At 46.8% G+C, this 15043-nt stretch overlaps 1 pseudogene; it reads left to right on the plus strand.

Moving 5' to 3' along the window:
• The first annotated feature begins 9615 nt into the window (after positions 1-9615).
• Positions 9616-13935, plus strand: LOC123129732 (heat shock 70 kDa protein 18-like; annotated as a pseudogene).
• The last annotated feature ends 1108 nt before the right edge of the window (positions 13936-15043 follow it).

Raw genomic sequence — 15043 nt, forward strand, 5'->3', positions numbered from 1 at the left:
ATGAACCCTAACTCATTTGAGCCGCATCCGCATCCGATTCGTTTACACCCTTACATGAACCCTTACTAATTTTATGCAACTAAAATATAAAGAAACCCTAGGCACAGGTAGGGGAGAAGGAGGAGCAGGCGTGCTCACCTCGGGTGCCTGCAACGAGGGAGGGGCAGGCGGCGTCAAGGTCGGGGTCGGGGCTCGGGCGCGCACCGGATGGCGGCGTCGAGGTCGGGGTCGGGGGCGGCGTCCGGGGCAGCATTGAGGTCGGGGGCGGGGGCATCATTGAATCTGGGGTCGGGGCGGCGTTGAATCTGGGGTCGGGGCGGCGTAGAGGGTGCGCGGAGAGCACGCGGCGACCGACGGGCGACATCAGCGGCGAGAGTGGAGAGCTGGATTTGGGGGAAGTGGTCGTGGGGAAGGACGAACCCCGTGGTTAAGTCAGAAGTAGCAGTAGCGCGTTCCAGAAAGCGCGCTACTGCTACGTTAGCTACAACGCGTTCTGGGATACACGCTACTGCTACTCCTTTCTCCTTTTCCCCTTTTCATTTAGTTTTCTTCACATTTTATTTTTTTCCTTTCACCTTATTCTATTTCTTTCATTTTCAATTACCTTTCTATGTGCTTTCCATTTAATTTAATATCCTTTAGCAGTAGCGAGTTTAGATTAAAACGCGCTGCAACCACAATCTTTCTGGGAGCAGTTCTGAGTGTGATTGGAGACAAGTTAGTTGACGCCTATATTCATATGGGTGTTGCCAAAAACTTGTGGGATGCGCTCGAAGTCAAATTCGGTGCAACTGATGCTAGCAGTGAGCTGTATGCCATGGAGCAGTTCCATGATTACAGGATGGTTGATAACCGTTCTGTATTGGACCAGGCTCATGAGATACAGTGCATTGCTAAGGAGCTGGAGCTCCTGAAGTGTGAGTTACCGGACAAGTTTATCGCGGGTTGCATCATTGCAAAACTCCCTCCTAGTTGGAGGAACTTTGCTACTTCTCTCAAGCACTTGAGACGTGAATTCTCTGTTGAGGATGTCATTGGTCATCTCAGTGTTGAGCAGAACTCGAGAGCAAAGGACTCACACGTGAAAGGGGCAGAGGGTTCTTCTAGCGCTAATGTGGTGCAGAAGAACTTCCACAAGTTCAAGGGAAACAACTCTGTCCAGCAGAATACTACCTTTAAGAAGAAGGGTAAGAAGAAAGACAAAAAGAGAGACATCTACTTTACTTGTGGTTCAGATAAACATTGGGCAAACAAGTGCCCAAACAAGTACAAGAAGCCAGCACAGGACTCCAAGTCTGTGAATGTCACTCTGAGCAACAATGATGCGGCATCTAGGTATGGTAATCTGTTTACCATACTTTCAGTTTGTCAGTCCACCGATTGGTGGATTGACACTAGGGCCAATATTCATGTCTGTGCTGATGTGTCTTTGTTTTCTTCCTACCAGGTCGCACGAGATTGTTCCGTCCTGATGGGGAATGGCTTCCATGCTTCTGTTCATGGTGTTGGCACGGTAGATCTGAAGTTTACTTTGGGAAAATCGTGCAACTGAAGAACATGTAGCATGTCCCCGCCATAAAGAAGAATCCCGTTAGTGGCTCCCTTCTATGTAAAGAAGGGTTTAAGTTACTATTTGAGTCTAACAAAGTAGTCGTATCTTGGTATGGACTATTTGTTGGAAAAGGATATGATTGTGGTGGTTTGTTCTGCCTTTCCCTGGAGGATTTCTGTAATAAAGTCGTGAACCAAATTCATTCTAATGTGAACGAATCTGAGATTTGGCATTCACGTCTTCGTCACATAAATTTCGGTTGTATGAAGCGGCTAGCTAAGATGGATTTAATCCCGAGTTTCACTTTAGCCAAAGGCTCTAAGTGACATGTGTGTGTGCAAGCTAAGCAACCTCGTAAGCCTCACAAGCCTGCGAAGGAGAGACACCTGGCACCTCTAGAGCTTATACATTCAGATCTCTGTGAGATGAATGGTGTGTTGACTAAAGGTGGAAAGAAATACTTCATGACTCCGATTGATGATTCCACTAGATTCTACTATGTGTATTTGTTAAATACTAAGGATGAGGCTCTACACTACTTTAAAGTCTATAAGGCTGAAGTTGAGAACCAACTTGAGAAGAAAATAAAACGAGTCCGGTCTGATCATGGTGGAGAGTACTTTTCTAATGAGTTTGATTTATTCTGTGGGGAACATGGTATTATTCATGAGAGGACGCCTCCCTACTCACCCCAGTCAAACGGGGTTGCCGAACGGAAAAACCGTACTCTAACTGATTTGGTTAACGCCATGTTAGATACATCGGGTTTATCCAAGGCATGGTGGGAGGAGGTTGTATTGACATCTTGTCATGTCCTGAATAAAGTTCCCACAAAGGATAATGAGGCTACTCCCTATGAGCAATGGGAAAAGAAAAGAACTACACTCTCTTACTTGCACACTTGGGGCTGTTTGGCGAAAGTCAACGTGCCGATAATCAAAAAGCGCAAGTTGGGACCAAAGACCGTGGACTGTGTTTTTCTTGGCTATGCCAAGCATAGCATTGGCTATAGATTTCTAGTGGTGAAATCTGAGGTACCTGACCAGAAGGTCAGTACAATTATAGAGTCTAGGGATGCTACATTCTTTGAGGATATTTTCCCCATGAGAGATATGCAAAGCGTTTCTATACTGGAATCTGATGAGACTCCTGAACCTGCTATTCCGATGGAATACTATGAACATAAAAGTGATGAGAGTTCCACGAAGTATGACGAGGAAGTTCCTGTTAGGAGCAAGAGACAGAGGACTGCAAAGTCCTTTGGTGATGATTTCCTCGTGTACCTCGTGGATGATGACACTCCCAGTACCATTTCAGAAGCTTATGCATCTCCGGATGCTGACTACTGGAAGGATGCGGTCCGTAGTGAGATGGATTCCATCTTGGCTAATGGGACATGGGAGATCACTGATCGTCCCTATGGTTGTCAACCATTAGGATGCAAGTGGGTGTTCAAGAAGAAGCTTAGGCCCGATGGTACTGTTGAGAAGTACAAGGCTAGGCTTGTGGCCAAGGGTTATACCCAGAAAGAAGAAGATGATTTCTTTGACACTTATTCACCTGTGGCTAGACTGACAACCATACGAGTGTTACTCGCTTTGGCTGCCTCGCATAGTCTTCTCGTTCATCAGATGGACGTTAAGACGGCTTTCCTTAACGGAGAGCTAGACGAGGAAATTTACATGCAACAGCCGGATGGCTTTGTAGTAAATGGTCAGGAAAGAAAGGTGTGTAAGCTAGTGAAATCTTTGTATGGCCTGAAACAAGCGCCTAAGCAATGGCATGAGAAGTTCAACACAACTCTGACATCTGCTGGCTTTGTTGTGAACGAAGCTGACAAATGTGTATACTATCGCTATGGTGGGGGCGAAGGAGTTATACTGTGTCTGTATGTCGATGACATACTGATATTTGGGACCCACCTCAAGGTCATTGAGGAGGTCAAGTCTTTTCTATCTCACAACTTTGAGATGAAGACCTGGGTGTGGCTGATGTTATCCTGAACATCAAGCTACTGAGAAATTCTGAGGGTGGAATTACACTTTTGCAATCCCACTATGTTGAGAAGATTTTGAGCCGTTTTGGATATTCGGACTGCAAACCTTCTGCAACACCATATGATCCTAGCGTGCGGATTCGAAAGTTCGAAGGCACGGCTGTAGATCAATTGAGATATTCTCAAGTGGTTGGTTCACTGATTTATCTAGCATGTGCTACTCGTCCTGACATCTCATTTGATGTGTGCAAACTGAGCTGGTTTGTTTCCAATCCGGGAGATGTGCATTGGCATGCTGTAGAGTGAGTGATGCGTTATTTGCAAGGTACTGCGAACTATGGAATTCACTATTCTGGGTACCCGACGGTACTTGAGGGGTATAGTGATTCGAATTGGATATCTGATGCGTATGAGATGAAAGCCACAAGTGGACATGTCTTCACACTTGGTGGTGGTGCTGTTTCCTGGAAGTCTTGCAAGCAGACGATCTTAACCAGATCGACTATGGAACCAGAACTCACAGCATTAGACACATCATGCGTCGAAGCAGAATGGCTTCGAGAGCTTTTGATGGATTTGCCGGTGGTTGATAAACCAGTGCCGGTTGTCCTTATGAACTGTGACAATCAAACAGTGATTGCCAAGGCTAAGAGTTCAAAGGACAACATGAAATCCACAAAGCACATAAGAAGAAGATTGAAATCTGTCAGAAAATCAAGAAACTCCGGAGTAATAGCGTTGGATTACATCCAGACGGCTAAGAATCTGGCAGACCCTTTTACGAAAGGGCTATCACGGATTGTGATAGAAAATGCATCGAGGGAGATGGGTATGAGACCCACGTAAGTTGCCATGGGGGTAACCCAACCTATGTGATCGGAGATCCCGTGAATTAGGACCTGGGAAAACAATCCAGCGGTCAACTGAGGAGAGTATCCTTAATTAACCCACTCCGTTGGAGATGCACAATACTCTCAATTCTGTAAGGCAGGCTGACTTTTGTCTTAATGTGTTCCAAAGCTTGTGTAAGCAAGATGCTAACCTACAGAGCATTCTTTGGAGGAACACACCTATGTGAGCCCGACTGCTGGTCACAGTCTATGAGATTGGGTAATCTCTAGTAAGCTCATGAGAAGGTAAGGAGTATGGCTAATAAGCTCCACCCGTGGGGTTTAGCCTTTGGCAGCCACGTATCAGCTGACAATAGGCGAAACTTCTGCACGCCAAACTGACAATTCAAGGCATAGTCCATTGTTCAGTTGTGAAGAAGTCTAATCCTGTTGCTCTAGGTGGAAGTTCAACTTAACAGTCTCCACTGAAAATTCTGGTATATCAAACATTGTTTGGACCAGCTGGCAAACTTATGTGCCTCGAGATCTGGTGGGGGATTGTTGGATTATGGATGGGCTTAGGCCCATATAAAACACTAATCCCTGGTTAATCTTGAGGCCCATGTATGAGATGGCAGGTGGTGGGAAGTTTAGTCCCATCTTGCTAGTTGAGGAGAGTTGAGACCGCTTTATAAGGGCTGCTCTACCACTTGCCATTGGGAGCTTGGGAAGAGGAGTGGTACACGCGCGCTCCTCCTCCTCCGCCGCCCGCCTCGCCTCGTCACGACGCGCGCGCGCCGCGGGTTGCGGGAATGAGCCGAGCCGAAGCTTATTTTTGCCGCTCAGGAATGTATTAATTAATCAAGGATTAATTAACGAGTCGCTAAAATGTGGGCCACTGTCCAAGACGCTGGACGGTGGGCTGACTTGCGTTGCCGGGATTCGTCGACTCCCTTGCCGGGGGTACGACCCTTGCCGGGACCCGCGTATTCGTCGACTCCCTTGCCAGGAGTGCGACCCTTGCCGGGAACAACGACTCCCTTTCCGGGAGTGGGCTGACTCGGTCGTGGGCCTCGTCAAGGCCCACGACTTTCTTCCTGACGGACCATATAAGAAGGCTTTGGCCAGTGAATTAACCTAGTTCGGTTCACTCATTCCCTCCCGTACAACCCTAGCCGTCATCTACTGTTCCTCTCACTGTGCTGCCTCCGGCGATCCCATCCCGACGACCGCATGCACGGTTGGTCGGGAGAGCAGGTGCCTCCGGAACCCTGTCATTCGAGATCCTGCCCGGGAGAACGGCAATAAGATTTTTGGGGAGCGTCTCGACGCGACTACTCACGATCCGTCCCCAACTCCGTTCGCCTCTGCTTCCACTACTTTCTCTGCATCGACACCATGGCCTACGACGCCGACTCCAAGAAGAAGGCCATGGACGACGCCGAGGCTGCTGCTGCCGCCGCCGCGTTGGCCTGGCCAACCGAAGGGTATGATCTGTTCATCCCTCGTTTACTCGTACTTATGCTAGACGTATATGTGCTGCTCATAGATGGTTCGATTCTATGTTCTGTACGTGCTAGTATGCTTAGGTATAGCTATGAGATGCATATCTTTTATGCCATGCTTACTGTTTACTCGTGGGTAAGTCTAATCGGAAAAATGCTAATATTTCCAACACTTCGAATCTCTCAAAACCCAGCAATAGAAAGATAATAATGAGTGAACAGAACACAAAAAACAACTACCGAATGAGAACTAAGGCAAGCACCAAACAATCACATAACCGAAATATAACTCACGATAGATAATTGAAAGTAAATTGAGTATACACGTGACCGGTGATGCTCGAGGACGATAGGATTTACCGGGATACAGAATCACGTCTCACTATAACCGGCTATTTAAAACTTTGCAAGGAAGGGACCGAGATAATATTTCGAACTTTGTATGGTTGGTGCCTTGGTGGTGCCGTGGTGGAGTCTAAAATGCAAGTACAAAGCGACGAAACTAGTTTAACCTGGCCTTTGAGTTACGGAATGACTAACTCACATCTAGATGTTTTTTAGTTATGTCACATCTAATTTGTCCACCACATGATAAGAGGCTGTAAGATTGGTGCAAAATTCTTTTCGTTTGTGTTGTCGATGTGTCTCGTGTCGCTAGTGTCCCTCTTGGCTATTTTTCCTATCACGCGCAGTGGGTCAGCCTTCGTGGGCATATGGTTTTTTTTTCAAATGCGATGGTGTCCCGCTGCCTTTTGTTCTGCTTTTTGTTCAGGTCTGGGCCTTTTTGTGTTGTTTTTCCTTTTTATCATTTGTTTATCATGAGCCTTTTTATTTTAAAAATCTTGATTGTTTATTAGAAATTGAGTCAATCCTAAATCTCGTGCGCCTTCTGCTCCCATCCACCACTCTATATTCTCACTCTCACATTCCGCCTTTTCTTACACTTTTATCATTTTATTTCGATTTTTGTGTTCCTTTTACGAGTGGCATTGTTCATTTTTTTTTCAAAATTTTTGTGTTTGTGTGTGTGTGTACGCGCGCCCGTGTTTTTCATGCAGGCACAACATTTCTAGTCGAGATCCCAAAAAATATATTTTCAAAGTCACAAATAGATATTTGTCATGCAGGCATAATATTTGTTGACTTTTTGTTGGAGTTATCTTTGCGTGTCTACACACATGGGATTGTCCCTATGTTCTACAGTCATGATTTTTTTTCCTACTACATGTTTTGTGCATGGACTTATCCATTTATGCGCTAGCCCATTTCCTTTTGTTTATTCCTCCTCTTTCCTTTGTTTTCTTATTTGTGTGTCCCTGGTAACACTGTCATTTTGAGCTGCAATTTTTTTCTATTTTTTTGGGAGAATTTTTTCCTGATGTTTCTATCTTTTTCCTTTTTATTTACTTTTTTGTTTTTCTTCTGCTTTTACGCTTTTAATCCATAACATTTTTTGTACAAGATATTTTTTGAAGTGTGCGAACACTAAATAGAATCCATCATTTTTTTGAAAAAATTGAACACTTCTTCAAATGCATGAAATTTTGTCAAACTTATTTTTTTTTTTACAACTTTACATAAATTATGTTTTCTAGATAAATTAACTTTTAAAATTTATGTTTTTTTGTAAATCTTTGTGTGACTAGTTACATGTTCACTAGATGGGGGCGTATGTTTGTAGGGGTGGGGTGGGGGGGGGGGGGCAATTGCAAATCAACCGTCGACTTGCAACTATAGGGGCATATGTTTCTAGAGGCGTTTGTTTGTAGGGTGGCCAGTTGCAAGTGAACCATCGACTCGCAACTAGGGGGGCATATGTTTGTAGGGCCCCTAGTTGCAAGTCAACAATGGACTCGCAACTAGGGGGCATATGTTTGTAGGGATCCCAGTTGCATGTCAACCATCGACTGGCAACTAGGGGGACATATGTTTGTAGGGGCCCAGTTGCAAGTCAACGATCGAATTGCAACTAGGAGGGACATATGTTTATAGAGGGGGCAATTGCAAGTCAACAACCGACTCGCAACTAGGACGCATCGTGCTTTTTTGTACTTGCCCTAGTTGCAAGTCAACCATCCACTCGAAACTAGGGGGCGTTTGTTTGTACCGGCCCCAGTTGCAAGTCAGCCATCGACTCGCAACTGGGACGCGTTGTACTTTTTTGTAGTTGCACTAGTTGCAAGTCAACCATCGACTCACAATTAGGGAAAGTATGTTTGTAGGGGCCCAGTTGCAAGTCAAACATCGACTCGCAATAAGGGGGATGTATGTTTGTAGGGGGGCAGTTGCAAGTCAACCATCGACTCGCAATTAAGAGCGTGTGTGTTTGTCGTGGTCCCCAGTTGTCAATGTGTGTTTGTTGAGGGTCCTTAGTTGCATGTCGACCATCGACTTGCAACTAGGGGTGTGTGTTTTGTTTGTCGACGACACCAAGTTGCATGCCGACCATCAATTCGCAACTCGCAGTGTTTGTGTTTGTTGAGGGTCCCCAGTTGCATGTCAACCATCGACTCACAACTAGGGGTGTGTGTGTGTGTTTGTCGAGGGTCCCAAGTTGCAAGCCGACCATCGACTCGCAATTAGGGGGTGTGTTTGTCGATGGTGCCTAGTTGCAAGCCGACCATCGACTCGCAACTAGTGTGTGTGTGTGTGTGTGTGCGTGTGTGTTTGTGTGTGTGTGTGTGTGTGTGTGTTTGTTTGTTTGTCGAGGGTCCTCAGTTGCAAGCCAAACCATAGAGTCGCAACTAAGGTGTGTTTTGTGTGTGTTTGTCGAGAGTCCCCACTTGCAAGCAGACCATCGACTCGCAACTAGGGGTGTGTGTGTTTGTCGATGGTGCCCAGTTGCAAGTCGACCATCGACTCACAACTAAAGGGTGTTTTGTCGATGGAGCCCAGTTGCAAGCCGACCATCGACTCGCAACTAGGTGTGTGTGTGTGTGTGTGTGTGTGTGTGTGTGTGTGTGTGGAGGGTCCTCAGTTGCAAGCCAACCATAGACTCGCAACTAAGGGGTATTTTTTGTGTGTTTGTCGAGGGTCCCCAGTTGCAAGCCGACCATCGACTCGCAATTAGGGGGTGTTTGTGTTTGTCGAGGGTCCTCGGTTGCAAGCCAACCATCGACTCGCAACTAAGTGTGTGTGTGTGTGTGTGTGTGTGTGTGTGTGTGTCGAGGGTTCCCAATTGCAAGCCGACTACCGACTCGCAACTAGGGTGTGTGTGTTTTGTTGAGGGTCCGCAGTTGCATGTCGACCAATGACTCGCAACTAGGGATGTGTGTGTTTTTCGGGGCCCTTGGTTGCAAGACGACCGTCGACTTGCAACCAAGAGGATGTGTGTGTTTGTCGAGAGTCCCCAGTTTCAAGCCAACCATCGACTTGCAACTAGGGAAGTGTGTGTGTTTGTCGAGGGTCCATAGTTGCATGTTGACCATCGACTCACAACTAGGTGGGAGGGGGTGGAGAAGTGTGTTTCTACATGCCCAGTTGCAAGTCAACCATTAACTCGCAGCCAAGGGTGTCTGCGTTTATCATGATCCCCAGTTGCTTGTCAATCATCAACTCGCAACTAAGGGTGTGCATGTTTTTCGTGGTCCCCGGTTGTCAATGTTTGTTTGTCGAGGGTCCTTAGTTGCATGTCGACCATCGACTCACAACTAGGGGGTGTGTTTGTTTGTCGACGGCCCCACGGTTGCAAGCCGACCATCGACTCGCAACTAAGGGTGTTTGTGTTTGTCGATGGTCCCTACTTGCATGTCAACCATCGACTTGCAAGTAGGGGAGTGTATGTTTTTCGAGGGTCCCAGTTGCATGTTGACCATCGACTCGCAACTAGGGGAGGGTGTGTGTCTTTGTCGGAGCCCCCAGTTTACAAGTCAACCATCGACTGGTAACTAGGGGGGTTGTGTGTGTTTGTCAACGGCGCCAAGTTGCATGCCGACCATCGATTCGCAACTAAGAGTGCTTGTGTTTGTCAAGGGTCCCCATTTGCATGTCAACCACCGACTCGCAACTAGGGTATGTGTGTGTTTGTCGAGGGTCCCCAGTTGCAATCCGACTATCACAACTAGGGGGTGCGTGTATTTGTCGAGGGTCCCCAGTTGCATGTCAACCGTCGACTCGCAACTAGGGACGTGTATGTGTTTGTCAAGGGTCCCAAGTTGCAAGCTGACCATTGACTCGCAACTAGGGGGATGTGTTTTTGTCGATGGTGCCCAGTTGCAAGCCGACCATCGACTCGCAACTAGGGGGTGTGTGTGTGTTTGTCGAGGGTCCCCAGTCGCATGTCAACCATTGACTCGCAACTAGGGTATGTGTGTGTTTGTCGAGGGTCCCCAGTTGCATGTCAACCATTGACTCACAACTAGGGATTGTGTGTATTTGTCAAGAGTCCCAAATTGCAAGCCCAGCATCGACTTGCAACTAGGAGTGTGTGTGTTTGTCGAGAGTCTCCAATTGCAAGCTGAGCATCGACTTGCAACTAGGAGTGTGTGTGTGTGTTGAGAGTCCTGTTTTTACTGACGATATTATGTCATTTGTTTATTCCATGCTGTGAAATGTAATTGGGTTGCACAAACACTAGACCGGTTGCTTTGTTAGTCTAGAACCAAGGAAAAACATATGTACGATTTTTTTTCATTGCTTTTTAGGCAGGATTAGGTTGTAGAAGTAAAAATGAATGAAATTTTTGTGCATTCGAACACTGAATTATACATGTTTTCCTTCTCTTTTTCCGCAACAGCTCTCCCTGGAAAATCTAAGAATACTTTTGACTGTTATATATAGGCCATGTATTTGTCAAAAAAATAGAAACATGAATTTCAGTATATAGTACTTCATGTAAATTGGGTAGGATATGTAAGTTTTGTAAAGTTTTTTGGGACCCTTTTTGAATACTTAATCTTACATTTTTTGAATCCAGCACCTACTCTCATAGACAGTACTGTACTGTATGTAAAGAAGTCTATGCTTTTTTTGCCTTAAAAGTCGATTTCAGAGTTCACATATAAAATGATCTTTTAGTTCTGGACATAATTTTCATAGAGAGAATACTTGTTTGTTTCCTTACAGGGTTATTTGTTTGATGATGTGTGCTGATGTCACACTTAGATGTGACATAGTTATGTCACATCTAGATGAGTCTTAGACACACCCTTTGAGTTATCTACCGTAACCTGTTTGATTTCACACAGCAGGCAACGGCACGCCCGCTCGCATTCCTCTGCCTTATAAATGCCATCCACCTCCTTGGCTTCCCAATCAGATCGCACCCCTCTTTCTTAGTGCTGCTTCTTCACACTTCATCCCACTGCCTCTTCCGCTCTACCCCGTGGAGATTGGGGCCACGGAGTGCGATGAAGGACCAGCGATCGGCATCGACCTCCGGACGACCTACTCCTGCATGGCCATATGGCGGAAGTCACACAACCGCGTGGAGGTCATCGCCAATGACCAGGGTAACTTCACCACGCCGTCCTGCGTTGCCTTCACCGACGCATGGAGGCTCATCGGCGACGCGGCTGTGAACCAGGCTGCCATGAACCCCGTCAACACCATCTTCGGTGAGATCATACATCTTACCCTAGCTACTCCTTGATTTATGCTAATAGCTTGGTTTGTAGGAATGTTATAGGATTTCTATAGGATAGAATTTGCATAGGAAAATTTTCTTTGAGGCCCTTTGGTTTGTAGGAATGAATTCCTATTCCTATGTAGGATAGGAATCAATCCTTCACATTTTGGAGGAAAAAAAACATTAGCTAAGACTCAATGGAAAAATTCCTATCCTATGTATCAAATGATATCTTTTTCTCTATAGGAATTGAGATGCATGTCATCTCACTTCCTATGATTTTCCTATTCCTACAACATTTCTATCCTATGAACCAAAGGAGGCCTTATTCTCTTCGGCTACCAGATGATTAGTCCAGTGCCAGATCTCTTTTCTCTTTTGCGGGGAGCTGCTGCCACCTGCTTCCAGATCTCTGACTCTTTTTTTGGGAGCAGTTCTATTCCTGCGTATGAGTTCGACGAAAAGTTTCAGCGACGGTTAACTTTGTATCTTTTTGTGATGGCGTTCCCACTTTCCATGCGATTAATTCAATTTCTTCTCCCAAGAATTTTCTTGATTAGTTTTTTCTCTCAAGATGATAAAATAATAAAATAAATCTTTTCCCAAAATTTAAAAAGTTGTACCTGATTCTGGTGGTACTACTTTTTTAGGAAATACATTTGTTCAGTTTTGGTTAAGCAAGCCCTTTCTTATCATTGATGTCATTGTATGCTGGTGCAAGCTAGCATTGCATGGAAGATGCATGGGTGGTGTGTGTGTATGCGATTTGTAACTTAATCTGCATAGTGACTTGCTCACAGTCAAAAATAAAATAAAATTTGCATGTATATTCCTATTTTTTGTTCCTTCTGAATGTTTGCATGTCTATCCTTGCCACAAAAAATATACATGTCTAATACACAATGAATCCTTCTTCAATTCAGATGTGAAGCGACTTATTGGCCGGCATTTCAGCGATGCATCTGTGCAAGGAGACATCAAGACGTGCACGTGGCCATTCAAAGTTGTGTCAGGTCCCAGTGACCGGCCGGTAATCGTTGTGCAGTACATGGACGAGGATAAGCAGTTTGAGGCCGAGGAGATCTCGGCAATGGTTCTAGGCAAGATGCGGGAGACCGCCGAGGCTTTCCTCGGCACCAAGGTGGAATGCGGTCATTACTGTCCCTGTCTATTTCACTGACTCACAGCGCCAGGCCACCATTGATGCCGGCACCATTGCCGGCCTCAATGTCATGCGCGTCATCAACGAACCCTCTGCCGCAGCCCTTGCCTATGGTTTGGGCAAGATGTCGCCCAGTGACGATGTCAAGACTGTGCTTGTGTTTGATCTTGGTGGCGGTACCTTGGACATATCCATTGTCAAAGTTGATCCGGGTGCCGACATTGACATGGGTATTTTTGAAGTCATGGCCGCAGCTGGTGACACCCACCTCGGCGGGGAGGATTTCAACACCCTCATGGTGAAACACTTTGCGAGAGAGTTTCTTAAGAAGTACAAGAAGAATGACATCAGGAAAAACCAAAAGGCGCTTCGCCGGCTCAGGACGGCCTGCGAGAAGGCCATGAGAATCCTGTCCAGTGCATCACAGGCAACCATTGAGATCGACTCACTTCATGATGGCATCGACTTCTATGGGGTCATCACCCGGACAAAGTTCGAGGAGCTCAACATGGACCTCTTCCGCAAGTGCATTGTTCATGTGGAGAAGTGCCTGAGCGACGCCAAGATGGACAATTCTATGATCGACGACGTCGTGCTCGTGGGAGGCTCTTCCAGGATCCCAAAACTGCAAGAGCTGATCCGGCACTTCTTCGACGGGAAAGAGCTCTGCACTAGTATCAACCCCGATGAGGCCGTCGCCTACGGTGCCGCTGTACAGGCCGCGCTCCTTAACGGCGAGGGATGTAAGGATGTCCGGGATGTAGTCCTGCTCGAGGTCACACCGCTCTCACTTGGCGTGGAGACGAAAGGTGGTTTCATGAGCGTGCTTATCCCAAGGACAACTACCATCCCGGTCAAGAAAGAGGACATCTACACGACTTGCTCCGACAACCAGACCAGTGTACTCATTCAGGTGTACCAGGGAGAGGGCTCGGAGACAAAGGACAACATCCTCCTCGGCAAGTTCACTCTCAGTGGCATCCCCCGAGCACCCAGCGGCGAGCCAAAGATCAACGTTACCTTTGAAATTGATGCAGATAACATTCTGAAGGTAACGGCGGAGGACATGGGTACGGGCAAGAAGAGGAACATCACTGTCACCAGTGACAAGGGGCGGCTGAGCGTGGAGGAGATCAAGCGGATGGTGCGTGATGCCAAGAAGTACAATTCAGAGGACAAGGAGAAAATTAAGCAAACCGGAGGCGTATGGCTGGCCCAGGCTCAAGGAGCCCGGGTGGTTGATCCATCTGTTGCAGGACAGGAATTCATGCTGGGCCTGTTTCGACGTTGTGCACTTGCGCAGCAGATGGCCTTCCTTGCCTAGTTTAAGTTTGTGATTTCCGGAACCATGGTTTAACCTATTATTGTGGCGCAGTAGTTGTGTTTTAGACCGGGCCAGTAGCTCCTGTGTGACGTTTTTCATGCGAATTGGAAGGAGTGCGACGTTGTTGGAATGAATGGCTGCGATGCGACGTTTTAGAAGCAAACAATAGCTCCAATGCGACATGGCTCTGTTTAACCATGAAATGAAAAACACGAGGGGTTAGCGATTCGAGTTATGACACGCGGGACCTAGAAGTTACTCGCATGCGGGTGGGACCCACAACTTATCCACGCAAGCATGCCCGTGCTAGCATGCGGGTGGGACCCACAACTTATCCACGCAAGCATGCCCCGAGCCAGCCCACCCCACCCCCCCTCCCGCCCTCCATTGCTTGCCCTGCCCCTTTCCTTTCCCACCTTCTTCTTCCTCTGCTCCGGCAACGAAGCGCGCCGCCGGCGAGTGATGTCTAGCTCGACTTCAGCCTCCCGCCAATCATGGACGCAGTATGGTCCACTGCCGTTGACAAAATGCCCCGATTGCCCGCGCATGGAGCCTCTGAAGCGTTTGACTTGTGTGAGGGAAGAAAATGGCAACCGTGGGCGCGAGTTTGTGAAATGCTTGAGCAAGCCACAGCCGGGGCAGGCTAGATCTGTGTTCTTGACCAATCCTATGGTCTCCTTTCTCCCGATTTCTTTCTTTTTTCCTCGAATTAGGGCGGTGGATCTAGGATTCATGCGCCTCCGGTGCACTGTTTTTCAGGTTCTGAAGAAATGTGGGCATTTTGAGTGGCTCAATGACTATGTTGAAAGGTTGAAATTGGAGGGATCAACCGGAACCCAAGAACTCAATTTTGGGGGGCAGCTTGCCGTGGAACAAGCCCCCAATTTGGCAGACAGAGCCGATCCGATGATGCACAGTGCAGAACTGAAGTGTGAATTGAAGAAAATTGGCAAGCAACTAAAGCATCTGATCGATTTGAAGCAGCAAGCAAATATGATGGCTGGAGCATTTTATGGTTGTGTCATTGCTATGGGTTTATTTTACTTGATGTTCATCAATCGCTAGAATTTGTTAGAGTTTCAGTTAGTGTGTCAACTAGTTTCAGGGG

The sequence above is a fragment of the Triticum aestivum genome, chromosome 6A (assembly GCF_018294505.1).
Source record: "Triticum aestivum cultivar Chinese Spring chromosome 6A, IWGSC CS RefSeq v2.1, whole genome shotgun sequence".
Classification (NCBI taxonomy): Eukaryota; Viridiplantae; Streptophyta; class Magnoliopsida; order Poales; family Poaceae; genus Triticum; species Triticum aestivum.